Source organism: Liolophura sinensis, chromosome 12 (genome assembly GCF_032854445.1).
Source record: "Liolophura sinensis isolate JHLJ2023 chromosome 12, CUHK_Ljap_v2, whole genome shotgun sequence".
NCBI lineage: Eukaryota > Metazoa > Mollusca > Polyplacophora > Chitonida > Chitonidae > Liolophura > Liolophura sinensis.
Window position 1 is genome coordinate 15,848,204 of NC_088306.1, and position 13,326 is coordinate 15,861,529.

Genomic DNA, 13,326 nt, shown 5'->3' on the forward strand with positions numbered 1-13,326 from the left:
GGGCTTCATGGAAGTCTTGAATTTGTTGTCGTGTTACATGCTGAACTACCGTACGTGTCTGACAAAGTCAGCAACTGCATGCCTTGTACTAAATGATGCCTCTATTCAATAAATTGAGATTATTCCTCACGTTACTGCATGACCTAAGAAGTGTCATTGGAAACTGGTCCATATGCAACATAAAAACACTCGTGGGCAAACAAATATCGCCTTTCGATCTTGGTTAGACACGTTGTAAGTAGTGACATAACTATAGATCTTGGAGCTAAAACCGCTTACCAGGTTCAAAACTGCGATTAACCACTTCAAGTTGAGGCGATAACCTTTTTTAGTCTGTGTTTGTGTGCAGAGCGAAGCTGCTTTACGAGCAAACTGAAGACTCGGAAAATTTTGAAAATTTATTTCATTTATGCTTTTTTCATTTATAAGTCATGCACTTATACGACGGCGGCCAGCATTATGATGAGAGGAAACCGGGCAGAGCCCATGGAGGAACCCACGACCATCCTTCAAGATGGTCAAGAATTCCTCGTTTTACATACTGACTACACGAATATGACGGCCATATTGTTATTTGATATCCTCAGTAAGAATAAGCTGCATATATACCTTTAGTGCGACTGCATACGATTTCGGATGTCCTCGTGTGTCATCAAGGAGTGTGCGAACGGCGCCTTTTTTTCTCTCGAAATTTCGAAATTTTTCGACTCGTTTGCAACATGTGAACTTACTGTTGGGTCAGATCTAATAAGGTGATAATACAAAAACTAAAAATTTTGGCAGCCACGTAGCAAAAATTAATTTGCTACCAGCAGGCTTTATCCGCCTGCTTTGAGTGGGAAGGTTGTATTTCCAAGACGCGCGCGCAGTTCTTGAAAGAGGACAAGTGGCGGAGGGGATCAAACTTGTTTATATTGGGTTACATTGGCTCACTTTTTGTGTTTAATAAATATGAAGCTTAAAGAATAGAACAAAATAGAAATAATATTATAATAATAGTTCTAAACTTTCTTTCACATATACTGTATTAATATGAACAACAAAGACTGGCAAAACATGATTACTCATTTTACCAATCATCTTCAATATATCAACCGGATATCCCTCACATTGTTCAGTCCTTCTGTGACGCCATGACTATCATTGACAATGACAGAAGGATGGTGACACACAAAACTTGTGACATCCTACCATCTATAGTGACGCAACAGTCGTTGGCAAGAGCCCGGTACATAGAAACCATTTCTGTGAACCCTCGCGTTCAAGAAAGATGAAGGTTTTTTTTTTGTTGCTTCAAATGGATCACAATCGTGTCTCTGGATAGTCTGAAGGAAGAGTAAGTATTGCTTTACCCTTTTATAGTTCTTTTAATGGCCACAATGACAATAAACTGTTAAAAAGGGTGTTGTCTAGAGGAGTAACATTCTGTACTGGGTCCCGTCTCACATCCATTTTGGGCTATATTCCAAAGCTTTAATCTCTTTTGAAAAAAAACGTATTTGAAGCAACATGTAAAAACTTGTTTGAAATTGTTCCTTCAGGGCACACAATCAACAATCGAAGGATTTTCTGTGTACATTTAGGAGTTTAATATGGACTACAAGTTTAGGCTAAAAACCAGAATGCGATATTTTAGGTGTCTCTATATCAAAACCGATATCCATTTATCAAAACTGTGAATTCTATAAAATCAGTTAATGAATTCATAGGCAATTAGAAATATAATAATCAACTATATAGGCCTATGCCCTTGTGACTCCTTCTGCAGCATTAGGCTGAACTACAAATGCATCTGAAATCTGTTTCGCTCTTCCCAGCTTAGCTTTCAGAAATACAGCTCTGTACTCTTCCATTCACAAACCGGGTGTTCGATCCCTTCCAGTGTGTTGTCCTCAACATGTCAATGCCGTACGCTACAAATACGTGTACGGGTGTGTGTACCTTCATCCTAAAATCATTCTGACTTCATTTCATGTAGAACTACTAATGTGAATAACTTCACAACTGACATACGTGTTCGTGCCGCATCGAAAGCAAGCGAAACTTTTTCGATACGAGTCCGTCGCACCCTCGTTTGTGGTAGGTTTGGATTGAAAAGAAAGAATTTCACAGTGAAAAGGGTGATAGGCAACTTGTTTGCGAGTCTTAACATTAATTTTGGATTAAATAATGAATAGAAGAAACTCTAAGTGCCTATTGTTAAAAAAAGGACGGGACTATGCTACAACTAAATTTTCGACAGAAGAGGAGAGTTCACCTTAGCAATGCAGACACGTGATTCGAAATTGGCGGTTTGCAAAGTTCGAATGCATCTGTCTGTTTGGTATTAATTTCGTTGGTATAATCGGCATTATTCCCGCATAATAATATGATACGAGCTGAAAATTACTTTAAGGTTACACAGAACCTGATTTTGTTCCGTACCGCTTTGAGGACAGCACTTGCAACATCGCTGAGTTACAGGTTTATGAAGGTAGCGATTCACAGCTGAGCTTAGAATATGATCAACTAATCTCAGAACTAAACTGCAAGCTGAACACGTCTGTTTTGTTGTGTCTAGGTGTAGAGAAGAAGCAACCCTTGAAAATGTTGTAAGAAGTGTTGGAGTATTTTGGGGGCTTCCAAGTCCCGAAGCACCCCGGTGGAAGACCCTTGTATGTGACTGGGGAAATCTGAAACCTCCGGATATGTGTTTTTAACATTGTACTTCACCTTCATTTGTCATTCGCTGAATTCTTCTGTGTTACTCAAAGAATTCATACGCTAACGGCAAAGAGCGAGCATAGGTGAGGACACCCAGCCACCGTCAGTCGCTTCTGAAATATCAACTGTTAAGCAGACTAGCATTCACTTACTGTGTTCACAACAGGCATTAACGGGGTATAGTGATATGGATGTGTCATTTAGAGTTATTATTTATACTTTTCTTATGAATTTGTAAGTTTTTGTAAGAGTATCTTTGTACTTGCGCTTAGGCCTACAAACTTTTGAATATGGTATGTATTTGAGTTATTTCCCTTTGCGCGAAAGCGCCCCCACCCCCCACTGCGCACTGATCAATATTGCAGACTGCACGCACTGTTGCACTGTAAGAAACTTGTAAGTTTTGTACAGTAAATGCTAAGAGAATCACTCTTCAGGTAATTTAGATCTTCATTTTATCTTATTTAATGTAAAGCCAATGCATTATACGCATATTTTTCACTCAGTAAATTTGCTACTTTATTATATTTTCACAGCAGCGTTCGCTGTTGTTTTAAACAGGATAATGAGTAGGCCTACATTGTGTTTTCTAGAGTTAAGTGTTTGTCTAGATATGTTTTGTATCATAAATAGGAGATATTTTCATTGAGTGAGAAGTTCACAGAATGTGGTAATGCATTTATTTTCTTGTAATTCTTTAACTTGGATAAGCATATTCCTTAGATGACTGGGGTAGTGCAGTGATTTAAATGATATATAGCGCTGTTGTAGCATAATGTTGAGTAACGTGTTTTGATTATATCGTGTAAGAGTTGTTCCCCACGAACTGATATTTTATTGGATTGATCGAATTTGATTAGGTCTACACGTATTTTGTTACTTTCCTATGTATACTATAAAGTTTGAATGGCTGTTTTAGTGGACGATCTTCATGATACGTACCTTCACAAGATTTGGGTGATAATGACAGTATTTTTTGTGCGTGTGTCTGTTTATTTACGTACACAAGTAATCGTGGTCTCATTGACCATAATTACATAGTACAGGTGCGTGCGATGTACATTTGATTTAATTCCGTATCACTATTCTGATATATTGTATAATTTCTGCATTTTACAGAACTGATAACCAGCTGCCGAACTGATTAACAAACTCTCTGTCACGTCGTGCACGCTGAATGAACTGTTCCTGAAATATTCTCTCCTACTGGGCATTTTATATCAGTCAGGATTACACGCCTCAACCAGTATGCTTAAGAAATAAAACGTGGTTTACCATGCTCAAATCACAAAGATAATGCACAGCAGACGGGAGTTGCCCACTGTTTGAGAACTCGGGGCCGCTCTCGAGGTCTCAAGCTATGGATACCTCCCGCCTATTGTCTTGGTGATTTGAGCATGGCAAGCTACGTTTCAATTCTATTCCAACATACCATTATGAAATAATGGAGCTATTAGTGGGGGAAAATAACGCCGAAAACAATCGATTTCTCCCTTTTGTTAATATTTAACGGTCTAGGTTGTGTTGATTCTCGGCAAGTCCATGCCAATGATTGGGAAATAAATCATCCAATCAGCGCGAGGCACGTGACAGTTATTGACGAATAAATCAATACACATTTCCCACTAGCAGCTCTCGATGTCAGTTTGAGATCTCACTTCGAACATAACAGTTTTGCGACGACAGAGGGATGATGATTTTAAGTCGAACTAATAAGAAAAAACTGTTGGAAGTGAACGATTTATTTCGTGGAGAAATTTGTGAACTCAGTTGAAGGTTAAATAGAAGGTGCTTCCTGAGATGGTAGCGTTGCCAAGAATTTGATGACTATGTGGAGCGGATTTCGCGAAGCACTCTTAACGTTATGTTCACTTAACCACCAGGGCGACCAATACTGTAGGCATTATGTCGTCATGGTAGTTGAGAGCTCGTAACGTTAAGGGAGCCAGGCCTACTTCTTCAACTCTGGTCACACTCCGTGTCTGTCTGACGGGTATGGAGCCAGGCGCGCTGATATAAGTCACACGGGCATCCGACGACTGGGAACAAATAACGGTTGAGTGTAAAACACTGCTCAAAGAACGGCGTTTGTTTTTCAGACGGCCTTTATGCAACTTCCTAGACTCGAATCGTCCCGGTGGCCATTTGCCGACATTATCCCATGTATTCCAACAAAGGCTTGGCTCAGAACAGTTGGTGCAGTGGCTCGAAGACAGTGGTTTGTGTACCGCTGACTGAGTCCTGCATTACGGGAGATGTCGGCCATCAAGCTGTTTTCTCCCATCGCTTGCTTGTAATACCAGCAATCCGCCGCTTTTGGAGAACGTTGAAAAAAGGCATCGTTACCCATGCGCTTTTCCAGATATAGTACCTAGATGCTTGTTGTTTGATGTCACCTCTTTATATCTCACACACGGGATAAGTGCGTATTGCCCACATGATGTCAGTGATGGTAAATATTTCACCTTTAGACTTAACTGCCTGACGAATTATGTGTAAATTCATTTTGCCTTTGTCCTCGAAAAATGTGAGGGGTCAAAGTTTAAAGAAAACAGACGTTTTGACAGTGTAGTGTTTAGTACATGTGTACATGTAATATGTTAGTGCACGTAACCTTTGACGTGTAACGCATTGTATTATGGGGCATCTGAGCCGAGCGACATGCCATGACATGCCAAATTAAATAAGATTTCCACACCAGTGGACGAATTATGAGGTAGCATCACAGCTAGACAGGGAGACATCTCATTACAGATGTTCAGTGTTGTTAGCGTGTATCGGGGAGGATGCCATGCAAGTTTACGACGGTCTTCCATTTTTGAGCCAGGAAGATCAAAGTGACCTTGACACTGTTCTTAAGAAATTCGAGGATTTTTTCGTGCGACGCGTACATTGCCACTCTGAGAAAACTGGCAAAAACCTGCAATTTTGGCCAGATGGAAGATAGAATGCTATGTAATCGTATAGTTGTTGTTGTGAGAGAAGACCCGATTCGTGAAAAGCTTCTAGAACATAGAAAAACTCACACTAGCTCGACGCGTAGAAATCTGCAGAGCTTACGACGCGACACCGGAGGCGTCGCTGACCTTAGCCGACTGAATAGCAATCAACCTAAAGTACAGCGACGATCCAGGAAGCAAAATTACAAGCTAGGGAAGAAAACTTGTCAACGATGTGGAAGGTAACCACATAGTTATGACAAATGCTCCCGCAGTTAAAGACGCCCAGTGTGATAAATGGTGCAAATGGGGACATTTCGCAGCCCGGTGCCCTACACCACCTTCAGTCAGTGCAGTTCAGGATGACGAGGATTTAGCATTCCTGGGACCTGTAAGTGTCGGGACCACTACTCCGTGGAATGTTGAACTGAAAGTACATGTAGGTGACTGTGTCGATCAAGTTATTTTGAGAGTCGACACTGGTGCATACGTGACAGTTATTCCGTCAAACCTTTCTCCCCGTCTGAAGGTGAAGCTTAATAATTCGCAGAAGAAGTTGTTTGGTTTTGGTGGAAAGGAGCTTTCCGAACTAGGACATTTCACTGCAGTGCTCCAAACGTCAAAGCATTCACCTACGCAGACTTTGTATGTAGTTCAAGGTCTTATAGAGCCTTTGTTCGGCCGGCCACCAATTACCGAGCTTGAATTACTTCTGCGTGTGAATGCGGTCGACAGTGAAAACTCAGGTCACAAATATAGAGACCGTTACCCAAAGTTATTTTCTGGGTTTAGGAAGCTGAAAGAGACTTATAAGATTTGGCTTGCGAAAGACGTGGTTCCTTTTGCCATAACGTCACCGACACGTCTTGCATTACCATTGATGACAAAGGTCAAGGAGGCGTTACAGCTCATTCTGGCCTCCTCTTCTGTCGTGGGTGGGAAGTTTTGCAGCAACCCACGGATGGTTGCAGGTTACCCCCGGGCTCTGCCCGGTTTCATCCCACCATAAAGCCGGCCACCATCATATAAGTGAAATGTTCTTGAGTACAGCGTAAAAATCCAATCAAATAAATATACAAAGCCACACAATGCTTTCAGATCACAGTATATCAACTGGATAGCCTAAACATTTCTATCTCTTGTGTATAATCATTTTAAACGAAAGTGTCTAGAATGAATAGTTCCCGTCGTAGACGTATACCTGTCTGTGTTGAAAATGAAAGCCCAATATTTTATTTTCTTAAAATACCGTTATCTAGAGCAATGAAACAGACCATTTAGAAGACCTATTGCCTGTAGAAGTTATACGGTAGCCACATGGTGCCAGCTAGGTATATTTTGATGAGAATGGCCTCGAAGCGGAAAAAAAACGACGTGAAAGTTATGTTCATGTGCGTACACAAAATAGTTTATAAATCATGTCAATAGAATTATTGTTCCAGTATTCCACTAACCAGATTTTAAGATTTCTGTAATGAAAGAAGAAATAAGAGTAACTTTTAAAGTGTATAACTTTGCACAGAAAAGCGAAATACGTGTTTTTCTGTTGTTGTGGGTTTCTGGCTTACATTTCATACTCACATTCACAATTTCGTGTTGAATTTTAAATCCTCACATTACAAATGTAATTGTTCAATAGGGAAATTGTCAAGACGGAAACTTCGAAGAGTAATCCAGAAAAGGGCAATTCACCGAGGTAAGCTACATAGATATAGGAAACTGTTACAAATAATGAACATATAATTCTTAGCCTCGGTTTGTGAGGCCATTAGATATTCTATCCTGTGAATGCGGCCCTTAAAGGCTTCCAGGGAGGATAAACAATCAGCCGTATTTCAGTCTGTGAAAAAGTCTAAAAACAAAAAAAAATATACACAGATGAGTGTTTTCTGGTAAGATTTGCACTCATCTGTCTGATAATGATCATGATAACTTCAAGTTGCCTTTGATCAGTTGAGGTTCAATTCCGGCCTTGGACACGGAATCCACAAATTCTTCCACTCCCATTCTTTGTGGAGCCTTGATGACAAGTCTATCGTTCGTCTGTAAGTTACCAAAGGTCAGTGGTTTAACCCGAGGAAACCCATCTCTTCCACCCTTATATGATCGCCATCGTAGATAAATGATACACTCAGCATGGCGTTAAACGACGATCATATAGATAAACCAAGTTCTCTTTACCAATACAATTTACATATTATTTAAGACATACACAAAGGCCTTCGCGGAAGACGTTATTTCTGTAGTTTACATGCCGCTGTTCTGCAGTATATATCTCTGATGACATGCACAGATTTTGTTATGCACAAGGCGTAGTAAGTTTAGCTCATACAGGTTTTCTTTCAATCAAAGAAAGAAAGTTGGTGCCTATCAGCCTGCCCCCAATGTTGCCAGCCCCCTCCAATGCAAACTGAAAGTTTGGTCCTTTCAATAATCCTTTCTGTATATTTGTGTTAATTATATTTTTAAACTATATTTTGTCAAAGAGCTTTGTATGATAGATTTCATTTCTGCAGTTAAGAAAATGGCCTTATCAGAAGTGAATATTATACAAAATATCAGTGTATAGAGACTTCATACGAAATATTTTATTTTGTCGTGTTGACCCCCGTCTTACATGTGATCGCCAAGATGGAAAGATACATATAAAGCACATGAGTTTATAAGTGCCTGAATATCCACATATGTCTCTCTGCTGATTTATTGTCATTTCACTGCTGCCTCACTAACGCTTACTTAAAGAATAAATCATCCGATCAGAATACGCAATCACCCAAAAGTTATCTACTCATGTGATTTTTTCTTGAGTTAAACCCTTGTTGTTTAAAACAAGACTACTTACAGTCTGATGCACTGCTCTTTTACTTCTTTATTTCCAGTTTACACCAAAGGGCTAAAAAAAAGGTTCCAGGAACTTTTGCTCGGACCGGTAGAAACAAAATTTATGGCTATGCGCCGTATATTTGGGACAGACTTCAAAATGCTCAATGTCCCTGAATCAGCTGTCAAGTGGACTTTTGCAGCATACCCATGTGTAACCCCCAAATTTTTAGGGGTCTGCACTTTGGGGGTCAGATTTTCCGTGGTCCTGGCCCCGGCCCCAAAAGAGGGCATAAACGTACAGGTACAGCGTCTGGGACCGGTAAAAGGTTTGGTACGGGAGGTGACGTATCAGACCTACCATGATACGTATGAAGGGTTTGGCCTCAGAGGTGAGAGTTCAGCGGTCTTATATAGTTCCAAGTAGGTATGGTATCTCACCAGTTCTTCAGCAGGGAGTTTTTCACCGATGGCCTTCCTTTGTTAACCCTACCTGCTGAACAGCAGTCAGGTATACAAGTTTGTCACCCTCGTGTATAAATTTCAGTTTTTAATTCACTCAAGTTTGAGAGATACTGCTTAGGCAATACAACAGTACTAAAAATAAAATGTAAATCTTTTATTTGTCGTGCCAGTTTCTAACGACCTTGTACAGTTGGTTTCCGGCCTTGACCTTAATACCCCTTATGTGGCTCCCTCTAGTGTCGACCCCTAGAAACTCTGCCACCATGAACCTATTATTCATCCCTTCCTGTATATTGTATCATAAATAATACATCTGTTTATTACTATCTTTTTCTTTCACTTTGAGTTGAATGGTTCGTATAAAAGTTATCATACCGGTTTAAAACAAGGATGGTTTCTCTTTGGTCTCTGTATATATTCGAAGACGCTAGAGTCTGTTATGATTTAAAGACAAGATGGAATTCGAAAAAGTTGATAAGGTTATGTTATGTTCTTTAATTCAGTTTTGCTTTTTTAACTGATGTTTAACGCCGAATACTCCAGAATTTATATGACAGGGTCAGGTTAAGTTTAAGACTGAAGGAAACCGGTGGGCCTGTAGAAAACCAGATATCTGACAAACCTTCTAACGTAAATCCGCCGCCAAAGCAGCGAAATCCTTTCGAAAGGTATGATGCGTTGTTTTTTTTTTTGGGTGGGGGTGGGGGGGAGGGGTGAGAGCGTGGGGGATCTTTTTTTTTTTTTTTTTTTTTATCCATAAATCTGATCTAATGTCTCTATCCGGTTTTCTTCAATTCATAAAGCAGACCTGATGTCTCTATTCAGTTTCCTCCAGCCGATGCTTATGCTTGGCTTAATGTCTATATCCAGTTTCCTCCCTCCATGTTTGGACTTCACCTAATGTCTCTATTCATTTTCCTCCCTCTATGATTTATTTATTTATTTATTTGATTGATGTTTTACGCCGTACTCAATAATATTTTTCACTTATACGACGGCGGCCAGCATTGTGGTGGGAGGAAACCGGGCAGAGCCCGGCGGAAACCCATGACCATCCGCAGCCTGATGGTTGGTAGAGCGTCCGCTTCGGGGGCTGTAGATCCAAGGCCAATCCTGGGTCAGGTCACACCTTAGACTTTAAAAGAGGAAGTTGTAGCTTCCTCGCTTAGCGTTCAGCATTAAAAGCATAGTGCAACGAATGGTTGATCCGAATCAGTATAATGGCTCGGGCGGGGCACTAGTTAAAAGAGCAGTGGAAATCCGTCCAGCAACAAGGAGGCACATTGAACGTAGATGCACTCAAAGGACTCTTTCGTCGTCATATGACTGAAAAATTGTTAAGTAAGAGATTAAACCCTAACGTACCCTAACATCTCCGTACGAGCAAAATGTCTTTTTATTGCATGGTCGAAGTGGAGGTGTAGCGTCAAAAATAACATAATTTACACAGAGGCAGGGTGTCGGCTACCCAGTCCCGCATTTCCAAGGAAAAAAAACTGATTCAGCACACCTTGGCATCACTGATCGCACAAAGGTGAACAATAAGTATAGTCTTCATTTTTGATACTCTCTCTCCATCATTCACGGATTTGATAAATTTGGCCCCTGTCCACCTTCTCGCTGCGTTTGGAGCAGCGGCTTTCCCTTGTTGGCACAGTGACTTTGCACTACAGCAGCAGGTAACAGCTAACGACAGTGCAGTCGAGTCACTTATCTTTGTGGGTTATGTGAATTAGCCATCTATATCAGATCTGTGTGCTCTTTCAAGAGGCAGTAGATAGATGGAGGGCAAGTTTTTATTTCCTACGTTTATTTGAATGGTGTTTTACATGATGCTTAGAATTTTCCAGTATAGTACAACCGCTGGATGCAAGCATTGGTGTGTTCGTGTGGATGGAGGAAATCGTTGAAAGTTTCGAGAAAACCAACCAGCGATACCCAGGTGCATTGCAATTGCACCGTCTTTAGTCATCGACATCTTGGTTTGAGATATAGCATAGGCTGACCTACTTGTCAGGTGATGAATGAATTTATTTATTTATTAATTTGATTGGTGTTTTACGAATGTTTTTCAAGAGTATTTCACTTACACGATGGCGGCCAGCATTATGGGTGAGGAAACCGGGTAGAGACCGCGGGAAAACCACGACCACCTGTCGGTTGCTAACAAACCTTCCCACGTACTGCCGGAGAGGGCTGGTGTTTGTAATGTACTGACAGCTGTACGAACGAGAAATAGCTCTCGATATTTATTTACATGATTGGCCCTTACAGCGTTGCACTCATGAATATTTTTTATACATCACTTTAATAATGGTGTGATGGAAGTTGGAGTGCTTAGAGTAAACCACTGACCCCCGCTAGATACCGGGTAACCTCCTGACTTAAAGCCACAGCATGCGGTAGCAGCCATATAACAGGCTGGTTCGATTCTGCAACATGTACTTCGTCTCACAGGAACGGGTAATCATTTATTTACTTATTTGATTGGTGTTTTACGCCGTACTCAAGAATATTTCACTTATACATTTTTTCACTTATACATTATTGGTTCTTCGACGGCGGCCAGCATTATGGTGGGAGGAAATCGGGCAGAGCCCGGGGAAACCCACAACCATCCGCAGGATGGTGGCAGACCTTCCCACGTACGACCGGAGAGGAAGCCAGCATGAGCTGGACTTGAACTCACAGCGACCGCATTCGGTGAGAGACTCCTGGGTCATTACGCTACGTTAGCGCGCTAGCCGACTGAGCCATGGAGGCCCCTCGGGTAATCATAAGTGAAACTGTGACAGTAATTATGCCAAGGAGGCTGATATAAATGAAAAAATAATTGTGCGGATTTCCGCCGATACATTTCCGGACGGAAAACAGAAAATAAGCCAACTACTTTTAGGATAAATAATGTTTTATGGATCAACACATATTAGTAAAACACATAGAAATACATTTTATACAGGTTAGGCATTTTATTATCATATTGCAATGTATCAATTTGGGCCTAATTTTTAAAATATATGGTTGGTTTTCCAGGAGCACAGAAAACGCCACTTTGACATTTTTACAACTTTTGGTCCGAAAAAATCATTTAATAGGCTTCGAAGGCTATGGAGTTTAATTCCTACTTTGAATGAGCCTTCGGGAGATGTCAGTAGTGGTGACATATAATACCGGATCAATAAATCACTGAAAATGTTGTCCTCAAAAACAAAAGATAAACATAGTTCTGAGATATAGATAAGCCTACATCAAAGTGAATTATTGGTAACAGTATTATCGTTATTAAGGATTGTACTTTCGGGTGTTAATGAGATAGGTGTCTCAATTTTCAATAATAAAACTGCAAGCTCCGCCCAAATAACGACCATATTGTTACTAGACGCCAGTTGTTAAGTGACATTCACTAATTCACAATCTGAATTATTAATCTACATGAGCTGTACGTCCATTTAACTTTGATCAAGGAAAATGTAACGTCTATAACCTAGCATCTCCTATAAGCACGGTCAGCCAATCAGAAACAATTTCGTATGCCTTCAAACAATATATCGCAGATATATCATCGGTGAAGGGACACTGGGTACACCCAATAAACACTTGTGTTCTTCCAACAAAAGTCTTGTGTCATTTGAACAACTTTATATATTGTCTTGAATTAAAACAAGGTCTTGTGAAATGAATACAAGATGTGTTGGATGTTCTACACAATACACAAATTTTTTGTTGTATTGCATAAATTACTTCATTTTGGCTCAACACAAGTTTGTGTTTTATTATTTTGATATACAAACATGTTCACATTTATTAACACAAGATAATGTGTTGAGGTAACACATTTCTGTATTGAATGAAAACAACACAAGTTATTATGTTAGATTTCATCACAAGTGTTTTTTGTGTGTATAAAATTTATTTCTTTATCTGATTGGTGTTTTACGCCGCATTCAAGAATATTTCACTTATACATTATGGTGGGAGGAAACAGGAGCCCGGTGAAAACCCACGACACAGATAAAATGTATCACGGTAAATTCGGTGAGAGACTTAATATTGGTCATATGAAATATATAGCCCTAACAAAGCATGGTTAGTACGTGGATGTACGTGTATAGAACAGCTCTTGAAGGATCAAAATTCGACATGCGAGAGCTTACGGATATCGCTGCCCATTTAGACTTGAGTGTGGATACTCTGCCAACGATAGGCATTACCAAGCAGTGTTAGGCCGCCGTTAAAGCTAGAAATATCTACAACGAAAACCAGTTCTGCAATAAAGACTACTATGAAAAGAATACATGGTTGAAAAATAGAATTTGGGAAAGAAACTTTTATCGATATATTACAGCGTGTATAATACACAGGTGAAAAAATATTTGCCCCTCTACTTGATTTTAGGACC